Consider the following 22067-nt stretch of genomic DNA (forward strand, 5'->3'; position numbering starts at 1 on the left):
GAAATTGAATGAGTAATTCCCTGCTCTGAGTTCGGTGCAGGCTGCATGTGGGGAGTGTGCAGGGCTGTAAAAAGGAGAGGAGGGTGTGAGGGAGGTGCATACGGAGAGAAGCACCAGTGTGTCTCTGCCCTGTAGAAATCTCAACGGTCTGTGTGATCACAGACAAGGGGATCTCAGGGTCCACACCGAGAGGCCTGGAGCCGTTTCTGACATTTAACAGCCCCCTGCCCTCCAGCACTGTCCAAACAAGAGGAAGCATCGGATGGACAGCATCCTCACAAGTCAAGACTTTCCCCTTCCTACTCCAATCAAGAAGATAAAGCCATGCCCTAGCCGGTTTGGCTCAGTGGATAGAGCATCAGCCCGTGGACTGAAGAGTCCCAGGTTCAATTCCGATTAAGGGCACATACCTCAGTTACCGGCTCAATCCTAGGCCTTGATCAGGCACGTGCAAGAGGCAACCGATCAATGTGTCTCACTCTATACCGCTCCCCCCTCCCCTCCACTCTCTCTAAAAATTAATGGAAAAATATCCTCAGGTGAGGATTAACAAAAACAAACAAAAGAAGAAGATAAAGCCACAACACCAGAGCCAGGCTCACACCCCATGTGGGAATTGTCATTCATTCATGGATCTGACAAGCATTCACTAAGTACCTACTATGGGTTTGACACAGGAAAAGACAGAAATACATGTTAGACATTATAGGAGGAGAGGCATTAAATGAGAAAATGATGGTTAAATAGGAAAATTACCATAGCTTCTCAGACGAAAACAAAAGCCCCAACAGCAGAGTATAATTGACATCAAAGGAAAGAGTGATATGGGTGGTAATGGCTGATTGAGGCCCAATTGACAAGAGAACACTATAGCCTGGAGTGACCCGGGAAGGCTGCAAGGAAGAGGTGGCTTTGAAGGTAGACAGTACTGAGCTAGGCAGAATTGAGAGAGAAGCAGAACCAATGCAGGAGAATTGTGTGAGGTGAAAACCAGGAGGTGGGAACACACACAGCATGTTTGGAAAGTCTAACGTGACCACTCTGACTGCTATGCAGATTTGTATAGGGGAAAGGACTCAGGTAAGGTAGGAAAGACTGTTTGTTTCCATAGTTGAAATGTACCTGTAATGAACACTAGGCAGCCTCAATAGAGGGAAAACCCATACAGTGAGGCCTTGACTTACAAGTTTAATTCGTTCCGTGACGGAGCTCGTAACTCAAATTACTCATATGTCAAATCAAAAGTGAATGAGTGAGACACGTGATGCTGGGCTGATGTTGTGGCGTTCACTGTGGTGTTCGCTGTGCCAACTAGCGGTGGGGTATCTGAAGCTGGCTCGTAACCCGAATTTTAGCTCACAACTCAAAGCAAAAGATCGGCCAAGAGACGCCTCGTATCTCAAAAAACTCGTTAGTCGAGACACTCGTAAGTCAAGGTCCCACTGTATTCCCATAGTCGACTTAAATTTGCATCTAGGGAGAGTAAGTGCAAGAATAGACACATGACTCTGTGGAAGAGGGTGGGTGCATCTGTGGGCAGCCTGTGTGTGCCCACAGGCCGATGTGTCTGCACTGGGCCCTTTATGCCCCCTCCCTCCTGGAAAACAATGAACCAGCATAGTGCACTTACAAACAGCCCTGCTTCCTCTCAGGCAAAATCTGTGTGTTTGGGGAGGAGGCGGGGAGGGACAGTGGGAGAGGAACAGAGATGTGGTTCTTCCAGGCCAGCAGAAGACACTTGAACTCTGTGGGAAGGTCGGCTGCTTGTAATGGGGATGAGTCGAGAATCGCCATAACCCAGAGCAGACAAAGTGTGAAATATGCATTTTTCTCTTTCATTTTAGACCATTTTTATGAGTCCTCTGTGCAGATGCAGCAAGCAAAGCCCTTGGCTCGAGCCCTGCGGGGTTGGCAGATTTATTACTAAATAAAAGAAAAATGAAAACAGTTCAGCTGTCTAGCCAGGTAGAAGGGATTATCTCTACTTGAAAGAACCAGACCAAAATAAAAAAGACTTGCTGTGACGAAGAGAAGGACCCCTGCTCTGCCCAAAGCTGTGTGACCTCCAGCTGCAGCCGAAATCTCGCATTCTTAAGATGGATCTTAATCCCAGCTCCAATCTCTCTCATGAGCACCCTCCAGGCTCACTTTGTGCAAACCCTCCCCAAGCCTCCCAATCACGGCAAAACGCGGCCCAATGCATACCCATGAGTCTCCCACCAGCCACGGAGGGGACTGGCCCAGGTCCAGAAAGCAGCCCTCAGCTGAGGCACATGTGGGAACCTGGGTCTCTAGCAGCTCCCAGAGAAGCCTGGAACTTCTTTCTCAACCCTTCCCAACCCAGGGCTCAGCCCAGAACCAGCCCAGCCTTGAATCAAATACCTAATCATATTTTCACAAATAGGAATACCAAAAATGGATTGTTTGAATTTACAAAATACTCTTCCACTCACATTACCTCATTTGACCAATTTCCGGGTTTAACAGACTTTCCTGGCCTCTTGCTATGTACTGGGACTGGGCATATGAAATGGAGCCCCTGCCTTTGTGATGACTCTCAGACTACCAGGCTGCCTCTCCCAGCCCCCTTTCATGTAGGTATTATTTTTATGCCCATTGATAGGTGAGGAAACTAGGGGTCGAAGAAATTATGTACTGGCCCAAGGCCACAAAGCCAGCAAAGGGAAAATCTACACCCCGGAGCCAGCTCGTCGGAACCCACATCCTGAGGGCTCTACACACTCCTGGGGCTTCTCTTGTCCTCCCCTCTCTCACTCCTGGCCATCCTTAGGACACATCTTCCTCTCAGTTCTCCCTCTGATGAACCATGTTGCTTCTTCCTTTCATCAAAGGCCACACTCACCCAGAGGAGATCACCTTCAGATCAGCCACCTTCCTGCTCCCCGGGACCTGAACCTATTGTCTTGTTGTCTGCTTCTTACTGTTCGCTCACCTTGACCGTGAAGAATCTTGGCTTTCCCCACCTCAGACTAAACCTCCAGTGCCCTAACTGCCATCTACCCCCTAAAACCTGACACCCAGAAGTCCCCTGCTGGAGCTTCTTTGCCAAGTTCACTGTGAAGGAGACCTACCCTCACCTTGCCTCTCACCAGCCAGCCCAGCCCCCCACACCTGCCTCTCCCAAGTGGTCTTGCCATCCTGAGTGGCCTCCTTCCCCCACCCCTCCCCTCATCTCAGCCCCCACAGTGGAGGATTCGTGTTTGCAAAGTGCTGTGAGGAGGAAAAGACTTCCCATCCACAGGAAGAAAGCAATTTTAATTGAAAAATGAAATCACAGATTACATGCAAATCTTTGTTGGCAAATTTCAATTACCACCAAATTAAATGCATAGCTAAGCTAAGCATCTTCAGGACACTCTACTTAATGTTTTCCTGCAGTGTGTCCACAGCGATCAGAGCGGCATGATCGGGGCCCTCCTGCAGAATGAGTTCCTAGAAGAGCAGGGAAAACTCAGGCTCTAGCTGCCTGGGGTCCCCACATCTGGACCTTAAACAAGCTTATCTGGGCTGGGAAGTGGCCAAATAGGACAGGAAAAGAGAGGAGTTTCAACTAGTTTTACCCACCCAACTTCCTGTCTTTCAAAAAAGCAGGCATCAGCAAAGGAAAAATTAGAAAATATTCTAGTAGCAACAATATTAAAAATTACCCAAAAGAATGACCTTGTCTTTCCCTATTATTTTCTAAATGAGAGCACTAAAGCTCCGGGTACCCCTTGATCAAGCTGAGGCAGCCAGCCGCAGAGCTAAGGCAAGAAAGAACACAGGGTATACCACGCCCAGAGCAGGACAGTGTTCCTATGGAACAGGGTCCGTGCTCAGCTGGGGGCTGGGGATGATGCTTCCATACTGCTATTTAACATTTCATTCCCATCTTCTACTTCCTATTGGAGGCTGTGTCAGGTTCTCTGCTGGTTGCCACATTGTATTCAGTACATTCAATACACAGGTACTGGTGCTTAGAGTGCACCGGGCACCATGCTAGGCACTGGGACTCCAACACCAGAAAGCCAACACTCGGGCGTTCATGACCCCGGTGACCATGCCCTGCCAGTGCCAGTGCCAGGCCTCCCCGGGAGAGTGGGCGCTGCCATCGCCATGCCTGAGACTCTGTGTGTGTGTGTGTGTGTGTGTGTGTGTGTGTGTGTGTGTGTGGGTGTTTTGCTGGGTTTTGTTTTTTGTTGTTTTAATTTATTTCAGAGAGGAAAGGAGCGCACGAGAGAGATAGAAATAGCAATGATGAGAGAGAATCATTGTTTGGCTGCCTCCTGCACGCTCCCTACTGGGGACTAAGTCCACAACCTGGGCATGTGCCCTGACTGGGAATCGAACAGTGACCTCCTGATTCATAGGTCGACGTTCAACCGCTGAGTCACACTGGCCGGGCAAGACTGGTTTTAAAACAGTCTCTCCAACCAGATTGTGCGTGCCTTAAGGAAAAAACTGAGATCATTAATCTATGCATCTCCACCTCTGGGTCCAGCATGCATTAGCAACCTCCCTTAATGTATATTAATGGAAAGTAATCCATACTTGAAAAAAACTCTAATGTCATGATAGTTGTTGCTCAGAGAAAGTGGGGATTTCGGTGGGAAGTTTGACCCTGAATTGCAAGGAGGTGTCTTTCACCAGAGCAGGAAGTTTCCTATCACTATGAGATAATTTCCAGGCCGGCCAATACTCAAGGGGCTAGAAGACGCCAGAGAGGATTCGATTAAGCAATAGGCATGCCCACCACGGCATCCGCCTTGCCCTGGGGCACCCCTGCTCTTGCTTGGTGTCAGGACCTTCGACACCTGGGGGGTAGAGAGCCCTGGGCGGATGTGGCTTTCAGGCCTGTCCTCAGAGTGGGAAAACAACCCCTTCTGTGGGTTGGAACAGCCGCCATATCCAGGGCCCCCATCCTGAGTCTGATGAGAAAAGCCAGGAAGAGCGTGACAGGCCTGGGCTGGTGGGAAGAAAGTCCCCCTCCCCTGGGCCTGGGGCCCCAGCGAGGGCGGCTCTCTCTCCCCGACTCCGCCTCTGCAGAGCATGTGGGTTCTTGTGGCCTTATCTGCCAGATGGCTCCCGGAGGGAATGATTTATGAGGTGCAGAAAGCTCGCTGATAAATTTTACTGCAAGTCCCCGGCAGAAGACTGGGGGTAGCAACAGCCCAGCGCAGGCAGCTCTAATGGAAAGTGCCGTCACCAAAGAGCAAAGCATTATTTATGACTGTCTGTAATGCCGTTCCGGGGAAATTCATCATCGCCTCCCTGCTCCGTGCACGCGGGGACAGCGGCGCGGGGGAGGGGAGCGCGGGGACAGGTGGGGAACGGCGAGAGCTTCTCTGGGAATCTGCCTGCGAAGAGCAAGGCCTATTTTCCCTGAGTGACCCAGCTCCCCTTGGCAAGCACTGACCTACCAGTCCCCTCCCTGCCCCTCCCCCACCACTGTCCTTGACCCCCAACCCCGTCTGCCCGCCAAAACAGAGAGAAGAGAGAATGAGAATGTGTGTTCTTGTTCTCTGTGGAGGCTGCACGTTCTTACCCATCTGCACAGGAGCAGAGGTCTAGACCAAATGGCCCCTCCAGTCGCCACCAAACTCACAGTGAGAAAGGGGATGTTCACTCATTTTGCAAAACTGCTAAAGAAACAGAAACAAGGCTATCCAGAGACAAGACACTGATCTAGCTGTGGTTACCCGGAGGGCAGCTGGGGCCAAGGACCTCATGAGGCTGGAGTCCCTCTGACACAGCACGGTCTATATGATGGAGTCCCTTCACGCAGGGGGCCTGTGTGCTTAGCTGAATGGAGACATTTGGGGGTGGCCCTATCCTAGCCCATCCATCCCTTCCCACCGTATCAACAACTGAGGCCCCAATCCCTATACTTCCTTTTGGTACATATAGAGTATAATAGCCATTACACTTGAGTTATGTATGCCTAAGTCTGTCTCTATGATCAAATTAAGTGCTCCTTGAGGGCAGGGTCTGTATCCTATTCGTTTTTATATTTATCTTAGCAGTAATCAGAGCTCCTGGCACATAGTAGCCTCGATAAATTCTTGATAATAACATTACACTGGTAGATGTCAGATAAACTGGGATTGTGGCCCCATGTGTCCTAATGCATCTGTCACCATGCTGATATTCATAGCATTTCAAGGCAGCTTGTCCCCACCCACGCATCCATCAGCGTGGTATAATGGAAAGAGCACTGGATTAAGAGTTGGGAGGAATGAGTTCTAGTGGGCAGCAACCTTAGACATTCTTTGATTATATAACATGGGCCAAGTCAGATCTCACCATGGGCACAGTGATTAAAGTTGGGCAGCTCAGCTTACTTTGGCAAGCTTTCATGTGCTGGGGAGTAAACGAATAATAAAGTCTGCCCCCCATACAGATCCAAAGACTGAGAAACAGCGATCAGGCTATCAATCCCCAGAAGGAAAGTAGGGGAGGGCGGGGGTAAGGGGAAGAGATCAACCGAAGGACTTGTATACATGTATATAAGCCAAACCAATGGACATGGACAACAGGGGGATGGGAGCATGAGTGTGCGGGGCGGGGGGGGGGGGAGGTTGGGGGTTAATGGGGGGATGAGGACACATTTGTAATACCTTAACTAATAATAATAAAAAAAATTTAAAAATAAATAAAAAAAATAAAGTCTGCCCCTCCTAACTTACAGGACTTCAGTGAGAATGTGAGTATGGTGAGCAGCAGGAGATCTAAGTTCTGGGAAGGGAGGGAACATCCTGTATCACATGGTTCTCTATACCAAGAACTATGCCAAGTGCTTGGTATGTGCTATCTCATTTAAATACCTTCACAACTCTTCTATGGAGTCAGTTTTATTATCACATTCAGAGTACACATTTGAACACATGGTGTCAACTCCTTCATGAACTGGCTGGGTGACATCAAATTGAGTCATTTTCCCTCTTGGGCCTTTATCTTTTCTGGGAAATAAAGGGGTTGAACTAGATGCTTCATAAGGTCCCTTCAGCTTCAAAATCCTGAGAAGCATTTGGCATATGCTGTCACCCAAGCAGCCCGGGTAGTTCTAACTCACTGGAGAGGTGGGGTGTGAATGAGTGATCAGCATTTCCCAGAAAAATAAGCTATGCATGAAGGAGATTACTTAAATTTGTACTTGAAGGTCTGGGATTTAAGTTCACCTCAATGGAAAATATCAAGTAATATGATACCAGAACCCACTATCATTATCTCCTGAGGAGAGAAGGGTCTGACAACCCCAGGCCCAGGAAGGAGACCAAAGATCAGGTGGAGAGGAGAAGTCTCAGGAGACTGGCCTCCAGGGTTGTCCACCCTCTGCCCACCCCGAACTGGTGAGGGCATTGATGAGGATGCCACTGACAAGGTGCCATTAGTCTCTTGCCATCTCCATGGCTAACATTTTTTCCAGATTTGAGACATTTTAAATCAATAAGAGAACCTTATGACTTTTAATCTAACAGATTTGCATGGAAACTGAGGACCAGAGTGGTAAAATGACTTGTCTGAGATAACAGTGCTACCTGGAAAAATGAATATCTTGACCATGGAGCAGGGCTCTCCCATTCGCTGAGTGATTAGCCAGTCTGGTGGGCTTTAGGCAAGTCCTCCCCATGCGCACTACACAGAAAACACTCTATGGGAAAAACATCCATGGAAAGCCACAGTATAAGGATCACATGTGTGGTTTATTTTGGGGGTTTTTTTGTTTGTTTGTTTTTTAATAACAAGGATAAAGAATAGCCTTTTAACTTTTCAAAAATGTAAATTTGGGGCATAAGAATAATCCTAATATAGTTTAACAAATTTAATTCATACAAAAGTAGACAAATTAAAGACCTAGTACTAAACCTGATGAATTTTGATCAAGCCAATGAGAATACCAGAGTTTAACAAACCACTATTACTGTGTTTAATAAAAGCCCTTCTCAGTTCTGACTTGAGGTTTACAACATTAATGATGGCTCTTGGTTTGGGTTCCAGCAAGAGCACAAAACAGAATATTTCTTGGAAACAGCAATTGGAGTAAAATAAATAAAAATAAAAGATTTGGAGTCAGACAGCTGTAGGTTCAAGAATTACAGCCATGTCCTGTGTCACTCAAAGCAAGTTAAGTAACTTCTCTGAGCCTTGGTTTCCGCTTCTGGAGACAATAATAACTTCTTCATAGGATTGCCTTAAGGACTACAATAGATAATTTATATATAGTCCTAGTGAAGTGCCTAATACAGAAAAGATGCACAATACATGGTATTTGTTATTTTAACTATGACATTCAGAATGTCAAGTAGACTCAAACATACAACGAGAAACTTCAGAACAGTCTGAAATTTCTTAGTCACATAACTGTTTCTTCTCTCTTAATTCTTCTTAAAACCAAGCTCAAAAGATAATATGAATGCACGATAACTCAGAATAATCCTAAAGATTGATCTCCATAAAGCATGCTCATCCAAATGACCAATCCTTTTAGAAATCAAGGCTTCATTTCCATTTTCCATTTGACCACAGTTTTTCAGTAAGGTAGGTCAGCGTGGGAAATGAATATGGTATTTTTTGCCAACCATCCAAAGACATAGACCAGGTAAAACATTTCTATCATTTATGTCTCTGGCTCCCAAACATCCTTTTGTAGTCTGGTCTCCACAGAAGAGTTACTAGTATATAGAGTGTTAGTAGGCATGCTGATTTCCAGACTCCATGACAAAAAAATTTGATTTAGTCTAAAATGAGGCCAAGAAATCTATATTATAAACAAGTCAGACATTCAGAGATATATCTAGGTTGAGAGCCATTGATCTAAGCCAATGGTTAGTTTTCTATGCATATTGTGCTAGTATTATGTTTTCTCAAATGATTAAACCTAATATTTATACCAAAAAAATCACAGGGAGATTGGGGGCGGGGGGGGGGGGAGGGAGTAAGAATGAGAATATCTTTATCCTGGCCTCATAACCCCATCAGCAGCTTCCATTCATATTTTGAGATTCTCACTACACTAAATGTTATTTAAAAAATTCCCCACTTTCAGACAGTCTTGGGTTTCATAATAATGCACTTAGTATTTAAGATGATAGTAAAATTTAAGACTATAAAACAGAGAGTGGCAAATTGGATTCATGGGGTGTAATATAACTGACTGATTGGCAGGGGCTGCCTGGAGCATCAGGGCACTCTGAGGAGAACCCAGCTCAGGAAGCAGGTGTGCCGGGTTCAATTAGTGATGTCTGGCATGGACACAGACAAGGGAACATCAGAAAGATGTCACTTCCTTCCAGCTCTGCTTCAAAGTATATTACCTCCAAAGGAGGAAGAGTATTCAAATTGATTAGCAAGTGATATTTGCATATAAAGTTTCCACTCAAATTTCAGTTAAAAGCTTGTTTTTCATTCTTGTTATTTTTCTAGCTACATTGAGGTGTATTGAGGAATCTGTGTGTTCATGGTTGATAAAGTAAGATCTGAACTAAGAACAGCAAATTCTAAGTGATGATGAACCCTGGGGAAAAGTACACACCGAGAAGCATTTCCCTTCTCTCACCCCAGAATTCAGGAAGCTGGTTTTTGTCATTTCTCCTTGTGTGTGTGTCCTTAAGGACAAACTGCAATGTGAATAAAGGAACTGCTCTTGGCATTCCTTTTCCATCACTCTGCCTTCCCTTGAACTATTCTTTCTATCCTAAGTGCCCTCCCCCACTCTCTACTGTGTGTTGCAACTCTACCAATCATTTAAGGTCCCAACCAAGACCCACCTCTAACAAAAGACTTGACAAAATCTCACATTCTAACTGGAATTGTTCTCCTGTAGTGTTTAGTGACTTAATAAAAGCACTCCTGACTGTCTGCCTTGCTATCCTGGTTAATTGTGTGCTTGCCTGGCCCTGCCCCCTAGTCTGTGAGCTCCTGGAGAGTAGGGACAGAATCATATTCACAGCACCCAGTGTAGTAGTGAACTGCCCTTGTCAGTACAGACACCTCTGACTTACAGTGGTTTGACTTAAGATTTTTTTACTTTATGATGGTGCACAAGCCATACGCATTCAGTAAAAATGGGCTAGGCTGAGCTGTGATGTTCTATAAGTTAGGCCCATCCTCCAAGACTCTCCTTCTGCTTCTTCAGATCATGCAGAAGGAGCCCTAGAGTTGGGTGGCCCCAAGCTGAGGGCATGCTCAAGGAGATCTGGTTTCTGGGAAGACTCTTCCCACTCTGAGGAGTGTCCAGGCTCTGCATAAAGCACAAACAGCAGGGATCAGCAGAGCAGCAAAGGACACGCTTTCTGAGGACAGCACTTGTCTGGAGATGTGGTCCGCAGAGCAGCAAAGGACACGCTTTCTGAGGACAGCACTTGTCTGGAGATGTGGTCCGCAGAGCAGGCAGAAGCAGAGCATCCAGCACCTCAGCAGCCTCCCCAAGTCCTGAGGAATCAGGCTTCTGTGCACAGCTACATTGGCTGCCTTCCGTCCAGGCCCTGTGCTCCTCTGCTTTCAAGGCTAACAAGGAAGCAGGTTGGGGAAGCAGAAGGGAGGATGGAGTCTGGGGTTTACCAACAAATCGGTGTTGAGTCAGTAATATCAGCAGCCACTCCAGAGCCTTCCAAAGGTGTTCGTGTCCACCTGGGCAATGTGCCCACAACATGAGAACTGCCCCCAAACCAGCTGGGGGATCCCTGATAATGATGCCAGAGCCAACCAGTGTGGCTTCCCATGGCACAAATAACCCAGGAAAGGGAAGGAAAGAAAGCTCCCACACATCATTTGGCTTTTTCCCTAAAAATCACTTCTTGTAAAATTATACGCTTGTGAAACTCTTAAGTGTCTACATGATCATATGTTACAAGCTCTTCATTTTACAGATAAGGAAACTGAGACCCAGACTTGCCAAGTGATTGTTCAAGGGCCTCCATCTGGTTAGTGGCAGCGACGGGGGGTGAAGCCCAGGCTTCCTGTTAGGCAGTCCAGCATCATTTCTAACAGTAGCTTCAAATTATACTAATTACTGATTGCTAGCTTTTACTCAGCATAGGTAAGAAAATACATGATTTCTGACAAGACTCTGATTAAAATGATAAATCTTTCCAAATGTAGTTCTCTATGTTCCCTTTTAGTTCTCAAAATCATACTGGACAGACAGTTTAGGTTTTTCTAGGAGAGAAAATTAAATGAAGAAGTGGAACCAACATATATTCCCCACCTACATCCCATCCATCATTCTAGGCAATCTATATATGTTATTATATTCAATCCTCATGCAAAATTTCAGAAAAGCAGCATTCATAGCTCTTTTTTTTATAAAAGAGAGAACAAAGTCTCAGAAATGTTAAAGGATTTGGTCCAAGAAGCAAAGCTAGTCAATGGCAGAACTAGGGTTCAAACGCAGATCTCCTGGTTCCCATGCCAGTCTTTCCACTGTTCCATGATGGATTTGGGCTTTTGGGTTCCTCTGATAGACATTGTTCTATATACCAAATGAGGATCTCAACAAGACAACAGGGCAAGTCAAGGCCAGGTGGCCATGGCCATTCCCAAGGGTCCTGTCCCCACTCCACAGCCCCCAGGGTGAGTATCATCTTCCCATCCTGAGCCAAGTCTTCTGGTGACTGCCTGGAGCAATCCCCCTGTGCTTTGGGTCCAAGCAGAGGGATAGACAGAAAAGGAGCACAGAGGGCTACCTCTTAGCCACACCCCAAAGGGGCGTTTTCCTCACAGAAGCACAAAGAAGAGAGGTCTATACCCAGGGTTTAGTTCTAATGGGGCCCCCTCCCTTCCTTACAAGGATGCTATGAGGACAAATGAAGTAATATACCTGAAGTGTTTTGAGAGCTTTCTAAGTACAGCATAAATATAATAATGGAGCTGCTGATGCTGATAACAATAGCAAGGGTGATGATGGGACTATATCCATGGTCATAATTTAAGGGAATATTTAAAATGAGAAAACCCAACTAAAATCAATCCACTGAACTTTATTTAGAAGAGAGGCTGCTCATAAAAATATTATGGGAATGTGAACTCTTGGGAAATAATGATGATATTCTTCTATTGAAAGACTCATGAGAACCATTTCCAAAGTACAGGGCAGTCATTTTTAGGTTCTTTGCCACTCGGTGCAACAAGTTCTCTATAAAAAAAGAGGCCAGGGCGGGGGGGTGGGGGGGTGGAGAAAGAAGCAATACATGCTGTACACTGAAGCCCTAGGGTTTTGGAGATACAATTGGCCTTTATTTCTAGACCCATTGCCAACTCTTCCACTTACCGAGGAAAATAGTTGGTAAAGCATTTGCCTTCATTTCCTTCCTTCTTCTCTCATCCTCCAACCCCATCAGCAGCTGCTGTATAGCTTGCACTTAGAGTCATTAATTTTGGCTGGTTCTCTCTTTCTCAGAGTTGGGTAAGGTCAAAGAAAGACCTACCCAAAGGTGAGAACGCAACACAAAATGCACTTCGAGTGCTCATTGCACCAGCTAACGGAATGTTCCCATTGTAATATGGGTGTGATCCCTATTTGTTCAGATTACCCTCTTTGGGGAAGTGGGAGTAGGGATATTAAAACTTCAGAATAGGAGTTAGGAAGAGACATATTAAGTGGAACAAAACCCCAAGGAGTTTGTAGCAATGAGGAACTGAGAAAAGGGAGGGAAGAATCCCATCGCAGATCCAAGCAGCAACTGGATCCCCACCATCCCATTCTTCGGTCGTGTAAATGAGATGATAGTGGAGAAATGGATACTCGAATGCCATTTCAAGGGTTTACACAGAGCCGTTTTCTGTGCACAGAGAGCCAAACCACAACAGGCAAACCTGAGGATCCCCATGTGGCTCTGGTGCACCCTGAATGTGCCATCTTCTGCTATTCACAGCAAGAAAGAGAGAGTTTTCAGGACATCTCTCTTAATTACCACCCCGATGCAACTCGAAAATTAGTGCAAACTAACACCATTTTTGTTGATTCACAGAAAACAAAAATGATCTGTTCATTGACAGTGATAAGCCCCCTCCTGCGCCTCTAATTCGGAGCCCCAAAACACTGGATCCGGTGAAAATGTGTTTCTGCCTTTAATTGAAATAGTTAGCTAAGAAATGTGCATGTTCCTCTGTGTTTTTCCTAGTGGTAATTTAAAACATTGTTTTTTTTATATTAAAACACAGGTGTGTTATGACAGAACATACAAAACATGGATAGATTTTAACATTAAACACTAAAATTCAAACATTTAACACTGGCTCTGAGATGTTTTAGGCCAGGACATCTCCAGGGCCTCTTTTCCACCCTTCTCTGCCTTCATCAAACATCGCTCTGAATTGGGTTCCCTCCTGACTGGTCTACTCTCTAGCTAAGGGATTCCGTTTAGTCGTCTGTAGAATGAAGTTTTTAAATCCTTTGAGGCTATTCATAGTCTATAGAGATGTGATTGTAGAATTCTTTCCCTAGAAGGCTTCAAGGTCAGAAGAGTCACGCATCATTCCGATTGATTGAGCCAGAATCTCCATGCTGTAGGAGACAAAAGGCTCTTAGCCTTGCTAATTTATAGTGTTCCCCTGGCCCTCTGCCAGACTTTCTCTACCCAACAATGCACAAAGATCAGCAGCTCCATTCTCTTCCCTCTCTCCTGTTCCCTTCATTTAAATAATGCTTCTCCCTTCCACTTTCACCCTATCCCAACAAGGTATTAGGATTTCCTTCTAGAAGCAAATGAGGTCATTTTCTCTCCAGCTTCATTATCACAGGAACCAAAGTCTTCTCAAACTCATCCACATGCAGGCTCTACCACCTGCCTTCCTGCCCATGAGGACCCTGCCACCTTATTCTACGCCCACATCCCCTTACTGGGAAATGCAATGTTGTCTAAGTCTGTCATGGAGTGGGAGAGACAGGGAACCAGGGACCACACCGGCTTCTAGTTTCCACCAGAAGCACAGCTTTAGACCTGATCATGAAAGAGAAACCTTTCATACCCCAACCAGGCAGAGTGAGAGAGACCTGAATTGGCCAAATGTTGCTCCACACAAAAAAATGCAGCATGTTGGTGGTAATGCTTGGGGTTTCCTTGTCACCTGGCACTTTCCTAAATGAAGTCAGTTCTCTAGTCTAAAACCGTATCAACCAAATCCAAAGCCAGCACATCTCCATGTATTCGGGCCCAAACCAGAGAGGTAATTTGGCCTTTAGCTAAACAACAACTCCCCGGGCAGTGTGGGTTTGCAGATTGGAACCTGACCTAAGTACCATCCTTGGCTGGTGTTCGGTCCATTCCAACCTTCACTGGGATTCTGATCTCACGCTGAGCTGTCTGTCTCATTCTCGAGGGAACTGGGGACTGTTAAACCCAACACTCCTGGACTCACAAACATTTTTTAATAAAAGAGAGGGAAGCTTTAAAAAGAATGCTCAATAATGTTTGGATTCACTGCAAATTCCTGTGTAGATGGCTAGTGCAAAGGGGAATTCAATCTCATTTCCAACGCTCTCAGATTAACACAGCTATGATTTCTTCCTGAGACCTACTATTACATGGGTGAGGTGCTAAGGCATTCCTGCTGGGTGTCACATCTTGTCTCCAGGGAGCTTAATTATTTTTCATATAGTTATTGAACCACAGGCACCACTGTACTCAAGCATGTCCACAAGGTAGGTATCCATACAATTCCATTGTCCATGTTATGAACTGGGAGTAAAAGAAAATCTTTAAAGAACTACTATTCACTCATTTATTTAAAAAATGCTCACTGAGCTCATGTTACCTGCAGATATTTTGACCTTCCTGCCTGGCTTGCTGGTCCTGGTGTTAGATAGAGTGAGCAGTGAAATGTGCATGTTTAGCACACACAAACAGAATATACTGTGGGGGAAAAGTTTCATTCCTCTATTTGCACCATCACTCTCACCATCTCCACTTCCCCACTCCCATTCAAACCTCTTACTCCTCGAAAAAGGACAACAGAATGTACATGCCAAGAAAAAAAATGTTGTTGAAAAATTATTGTTGAAAGTATTACCTATGTCCCCTTTTTCCCCCATTGACCTCTCCCAACCTGCCCTGCCTGGCACCCCAGGCCTTCACCACCCTATTGTCTGTGTTCCTGAGTTACGAATATATGCATACAAGTTCATTGGTTTATCTCTTCCCAACCACCCACTCTCCCTCTGAGGTTTGACCGTCTGTTTGGTGCTTGTATGTCTTTGAATCTATTTTTGTTCATCAGTGTATGTTGCTCATTAGATTCTACATATAAGTGAGATCATGTGATACTTATCTTTCTCTGACTGGCTTATTTCACTTAGCATAATGCCCTGCAGGTCCATCCATGCTGTTGTAAATGGTAAGAGTTCTTTCTTTTTTACAGCTGCTTAGAAAAAAAAAATGTCTTCACTTTCGAGTTTCTAGGGGAGGTCCTGCAATACAAGGATTTTCAGAAATAATTTTGACTTTACTGGACTCACCACCCACTAACATTAGAATGCAACACCCACCTGAGGTATGACCCCCACTATCTCTCTGGAATTCGTGACTATTTATAAACCACCTCAGACTGCAAACCTGAGAGCAGTTTTCCTACATCCTCACCGTTGCCCAATACTCTCCCCCCAAAAATGTAGCTAGGATAGTCCTGTGGCAGTCTCTCTCGGCTCATTTTAAACATATGCAGTAGAAATCATTTTAAATATTTAGCACCTAACACTAGGCATACCTGTGTTTATAATAGTGAAGGCCTTTAGCTACAGAGAGTCACTATGCAAGGCAGCTTTGCACCTTTCTCACTGAAAGAATTTTTCACCCCTCCTGGCTAAAGGGACCCAGATTCGTGCTTTTAACCCCCCTCCCCCAAATGCCATTACCCATAAATCTAGATGAATCTTCAGTGCTCTAGAAGCTGCTATTTCCAGAGGGCAAATCTATCAGTTTTCAGCTGTAAATCAAGTCACTCTCACATCCTCCATTATCCTCTGTTGGGATAGCCTATGCCTCAGTCTCCCCCTCTGCCAAATGGGTCACATGAATGGCAGCCATGAGGAGACGGGAAAGAACCCACAGTATCAAGGAAATGATCGGATGCCCAAAGTGAAGTTGTGGCCTAGTGGTCACTAAACAGAGGGAAGCAGTGAGACCTAGAGAGGAGAAGGAACTCAGCCAAGTCACTGAGAGTCAGAGCAGAAAGAGGGACCCCCCTGCCCCCCGGCCCACCAACAACACCAACCCCAGTCTCCTGGTCCCCAGAGCAGTGCTGTTTCTCCCACACAATAACTCTCTCCAGCAGAGACAAGTGCCTGCTGGTCCCACCCCCACCTGGGGCTGCGGTTGGGGAGCAGGCAAAACCTTATCCCTTGCGGGGAGAGGGGTGGCACTTTTGATCCACAGCCAGGGGACCTCCAGCCACCTGGAATTCCTGGCTCCAACCTGCTCCCCTCAGTCCCTTGTCTGGGTAAAGGCTTCCACTCAGCATGTGTGTAACTCAGAGCCACATGACACTGAAATGCTAAGTGAAGAGCAATTAACTTTTGCTTCTGAAAACCCACTTTAGCTTTCCATAACTCTTTGGGGGCCATTTCAACTAAGCCAAACCTCCCGCACATTCTCCCTCAGCAATAAATTACCTTCCTGGCTTTAATTAGCTGCCGGAGTGCAAAACGGGCTGGGTGCTGACGTGGCTGCTTTCCCCACAGGTCCCATTCTGTCACACTGACTCCAGGAGAATGGCAGCTGCAGGGAGTGGCTGGGCTGCCTCAGTGGGGACGTGGGCCGCGATTCCTTACCTGCCCGCAGGGTGTGAGGGGGCAGCCCAGGAGTCCAGACCTGGCTGGGCTAAATTAGTTGGAGGGGCCTCAGACTCCCCTCCCCACTTCAGCTCTCCTGGACCCAGTGTGATGTGCCCCTAGACCCAATTCTCCTCTTACCAGCCTCTCATTCCTCCAAACTGCTCCCAACACACATGCATGGGTGCGCGCGCACACACACACACACACACACACACACACACACTAGCCCCCAGGTATAGAATATCTTTATCTGCCTTATCATTCTTGTTAAGGGAGAGATTACTGACAGAGCTTAATACATAAGGCCTCTCAGGGGAATTTGCTGTATAATTGTGAGCTGAGCTGGAGTCCAAATGAATAAATCTCTACGTATGTGATTTTAGTCATGTCTGTGGGCCGAAATGATACTGGCTGGGAAAGAACGGAATAAAAAAGCACCCTCAGAACCCCCCACATCATTCTAAGCCCAAGATTAAGATTTGAGGTCCAGTCAACCCTGCCTCTAACTAGAGGAGTGACGCCCAGCAAGTCCCTTCCCTTTTCCCCCCGGTTGCCCAGGAGAAAGCTGTGCTAGATGAAGCCAAGTCCCCTTGGGCCCTGCCATACTGTGATTTTGAAAATCATGTGTGAGTGAGAGTGTAACTGTGTGTGTGTGCATGTGTGTGTGTGTGTGTAAGGGTGAGTGGGGGAGACACAGTCTAACCCAGACCTCAGTGCATGCTTATTTTCTCCCATCTCTCCTGCTTTCTTCTAGAGTCTTCCATCTGGGCCAGGGGCAGCATCCTCAGGGTCCTGAGCTGCACTCCACCCTCCCCACCACACACACACACACACACACACACACACACACACACACACCACGCTTGTGGAGCCAGAGCCCCCGGGCTGCACTCACACACTCCATCCTGGGCACTGTCTCCCTGACCATAGCCCTGGGAAAGGGCCCCTGCCCTCTCTCACTCCATGGAATACCCTTATGCTAATGGCTGCTTCTCCTCAAGGCCCTGGCCCCAGCTTACACCTCCTCTGACAAGCGATAACCTTCCAAAGCCCAATTACAGGCTGCTTTCCGCCACCCGCCCTTCCTTTCGTAGGAAAATAAAATAAGAAGTCCAAACACGAAGGCGCACAGCCAGGCCCTGCCTGTCGGAGGCAGGTGACAGGCGCGGGCACAGAGCTCCCTCTGATTAAGGGTGTGAGTGCGTCTTGCGCTGAGCCTGAGCTGCTGAAATTCGTGGTGATTTCTCTCCGCGCCTCCCCAATTAACAGGCCGCCTGTCGGGGTGCAGGGTGCGGGTGGAGGCCGGCAGGCAGGTACCTGGCCTGTCACAGCCGCCAGACAGGCCCTCTCGCCAACCCATCCTGCCTGATGCCCCGCCGTCTGCTCCTTCCCCAGCCTGCCACACTCCCCTGCAACACGGTGCTGTGCGAAGGGAGCCCAGGGAGAGGCAAGGCCTGGGGGCTGCAGTCTGCACAGACTCTGTTCACCCCGTGTCCACCTTCCGCAGGAGTCACCTTCCTCTCCCTGGCTCTCCACACTCAGTGATCCCCAGAAGGAATTTGAAGCAGAGGTACCTCCCAAATGCCTGAGTGAGACTTGGGTGTTGGCACTTTGGGGACCAGAGGAAATGGGCAACACAGGCTCAGATGGAGAAATTTGAACAGCCGGTTAGAGTCAAATCACATTGAATTCCCAGGCCCAGCTAACTCCATACCTGCCCCACCTTGCCTCTGTCAGGACACCTGGTGGGGATTCTAGAAGTGCCTCCTAATTTCAGCCCCTGCCCAGCCATCCCACATAATGAGATGCCTAACATCAGGTGCCATAAGTCAGACCCCTGACCTCCTCCCGCAGGTGTGGCCTCACTCCGGGCACAGGGACCAAGCTGGCATGGCCAGGCCACCTGTGAAAGCTCAAACCCCTCCATGACTGAGGGCATCAATCTACTCAGTGATCAGGGATAGAAATCCTTACTCTTGCCAGCCATCCTGGGGAGTGTCCGGCCCCTCTGCAGCTAACTCCTTGCCTGCCTGAATCACTGAGTGGTGCTGGCTTTGGGATCTCCCATTGGTGGAGAAAACCCACCCATCCATGCTCTTGATTTCCAGGCCTGGAAATCAATACTCAGGCAGCCACTGTTTACTTGGTAGCCTCCGGAAATATCTCTGCCCTTTATCTCTTTCTTACACCTGTGTCTCCGTCCTTTCATGCTGCTGTAACAGAATGCCATAGATTGGGTGCTTTACAAACAACAGAAATTTATTTCTCACAGTTTGGGAGGCTGGGAAGCCCAAGATCAAGGCGCTGGCAGGTTTAGTGTCTGGTAAAGACACACTTCCTGGTTCATAGACAGACCACAGTCCTCACTGTATCCTTGCATGGCAGGAGGCATAAGCTAGATTTCTGGAGTCTCTTATCTAAGGGCACTAAATCCCAATCATAAGAGCTTCATCCTTATGATCTAATCACCTCCCAAAGGTTCACCCTCTAATACCATCATCTTGGGGGTTAAGATTTCAGCACATGAGTTTTTGAGCAGAACAAACATTCAGTCCATAGCACTCTGTCTAGAAAGAAATCTACTCACACTGGCACAGATTTGTGGCTTCTGCCATATCCAAAGAAGGCAGGTAGGAGCATCTGCGCCCATCCTGGAAACGAGTAAATCATTTGGGATGCCTCAAAGTCAATGTGAAGTGGGGAGGAGAGAAAGTGGACCACATTGGCAAAGGTTGGGGTAAAGATTGAAAATGATAAATGCAGCTGGGGGGGAAAAACACCTCTTAAAGGGCAGGGACTGTATCTTATTGATCTTCCTATTTCTTGTGTTGATGGTAGTGACACAGTCACAAACATTTGCTGAATGAAGAAGGGACAAGTGGCTCTCCTCACTTCTTCAGTGCCAGGAAGACTTAGTATATGCTCACAACACCCTCTTTAGCATCAGTTCAACTACCATCACCCCTGTGGATTGCCCCATAAGAAAAAAGGAGGCAAGGAAGAGAGATGCTGAGAAAGGAGAAACCAAGGACTAAGAATGGTGAGAGAACACACGGACCAAGTCAAGCAACATACTTCTCTCCACCTTATACCAGGGGCTCTGGCATTGATGGCAATGTGAAGCAGCTCCAAGAAGCCATGATATATTTCAGAATTTGGAAAAGGGTACTAGAAGGGGGAAGGAGAAGGGAGAAAGAGGAAAACAGGAGAGACAAGTGATCTGCTTCAAACCTTGCATTTGTATGTGGCAACATCCCCCCTTGTCGAGGAGAATATAAAGTGATGGAGATGTAGGTAAATAGAAACTAAATGTCAGCTCCTATGCATGGCAAGGAAGAACATATATCAAATTCATTAATTATGCTCCAATTTGTGCTTGCACTGTGAAGGATAATCATTTGCCATCAAAGAGATGCCCTTCCCTTATGAAAGCCATTGAGACTCTCAGGAAGTGCTCAAGGGTTTGAAATTCTGTATTTGAATTTCACACATGCTTTTTACTGCTGGGACCAAAGCTCAATCAACACTTGCGAGTGCTGACACCAACATGCAAGCCACAGGGGTCTTCACTCCTTCACTACAGACCCACAGACAGGACCTGGTTAATAAATTTGCTAATTTGTTCTGCTCTGAGTGTGAGTGTGTGTGTGTGTGTGTGTGTGTGTGTGTGTGTGTGATGTATAAGCCTATATCTTTTTTAAATAGAGTTGAAGTAGGAATAAAGAACTCAGGCCAAATTGAAAAAAGGAATAATTAACCTCATCTCTTCAAATGTCCAGGGCCCAGCTGCCCAGGAGTGGAAACCATGTCCTCACTTTCATCTCAAAGCCAAAGCAACATGAACAGGTTGCTTAGAGACCAGCCTTCTCTTTCAAGTCTGGCCCCAGGCCTCTGGTCCATGCCCAGAAAGGGGCTGAGTTAGAAGCCAGAACTCAGAGGTTATTACTCTTTTCTTCAGAAGCTCTTCAGCAGGGGCTGGATTCTGATTTGACATTTTTGTTCCTATTTCTTGCTCCAGGATCCAGGCTGAGCCAGAGAAAGTCATTGGATTTTCCTGACTCGGCACACTCCTGCTCCAGGGAGGCACATTGAATGGTATTGATGCCATAGAATGGAACACAATGAAACAGATGGACTGTAGTTTGGAAAAAGCCTATTGCCATCCAAAGAGATCTTTCCTTTCCTGAAGCTTCCCCCACCAGAAGCAGAGGGGTTTCTATAGAGTCTGTAGCATAGCATAGCTTATAGCATAGTCTACAGCATATATAGCATAGCATATCCTGCAGCATATAGCAGAGAGTAGAGTATACTATAGTCTAAAGCCCACTTGCCTTGATGGGGTTTTCCTGTGCAGCCAAAGATAAGAATATCTAATCCTCTCACAACTTAATGAGGTGCTAATGTTGTGTTCATTTCATATTTAAGGAAACTCTGGCCCAGAGAGGTAAAGTAACTCACTCAAGATCACACAGCAGAAGGGCAGAGAAAGAATTCAGACTTAGCCCTCTGTGAATAAACTAGGAAAGGGTAGGCAAGGGGCTCCAACCTGTATGTGGAGGAATATCATTAGTTTGGCATACCTTCTCCGTCCCAGAGGACCCATGAGAGACACGAGTACAACCACACCTTCTTGAATTACTGACAGAGGAATTTCCTCCCTGTGATTTCTCTTGCTTTGGTATCAAGCATCTGAGCTGTCCTTGCAGCTCCCTCATGACGAGGCAAGGGCAGGTATAACTGCATTTAACAGAAGGAAGCCTGAGGCACAGAGGGATGTGATATAGTGAGAAGTCCATGGTCAAACCCGGATTAAAACTTGAGCCACCTGTCCCCTCTCCTGGACTCACTCCTACCCCCCAGGGCACGGCCCTGCTTCCTCCCTCCCCCACCTGTCTGTACTGGCCAGCCCTGGGGTATGATTGACAGCCCTAGACTTCAAGGATCAAGCCTTTCAGATAGAGTTCTTGACACCAGATGCCTTTGGAGTGGACAGGCAGGGTAGGGAGGATGACTGTTGGGGGGAATGAAGGATAAGGCCCTTTCCAAAAATAGAGTGAGAAAAGACCAGAAGAGGAGGCGGAAAGTCATAGGGAGAGTAAGGCAACACTGCTCAGAGCACTAGCCCAGTGGGAGAGTAGGGGTTCAAACATATCACATCCGGAGAGGCCAGGGTACCACTGGGATCAACAAGCCCCCCCTTCCACTGGCCCAAACAGCATCCAGATTCCCTCCCAGCTTCACAACCAAAGCCCAAAGGCAATTTATTCTAAAAGGGGATTTCTAGGCCTAGATTAGTTTG

The sequence above is a fragment of the Myotis nattereri genome (genome assembly GCF_964212035.1).
Source record: "Myotis nattereri genome assembly, chromosome: 2".
NCBI lineage: Eukaryota > Metazoa > Chordata > Mammalia > Chiroptera > Vespertilionidae > Myotis > Myotis nattereri.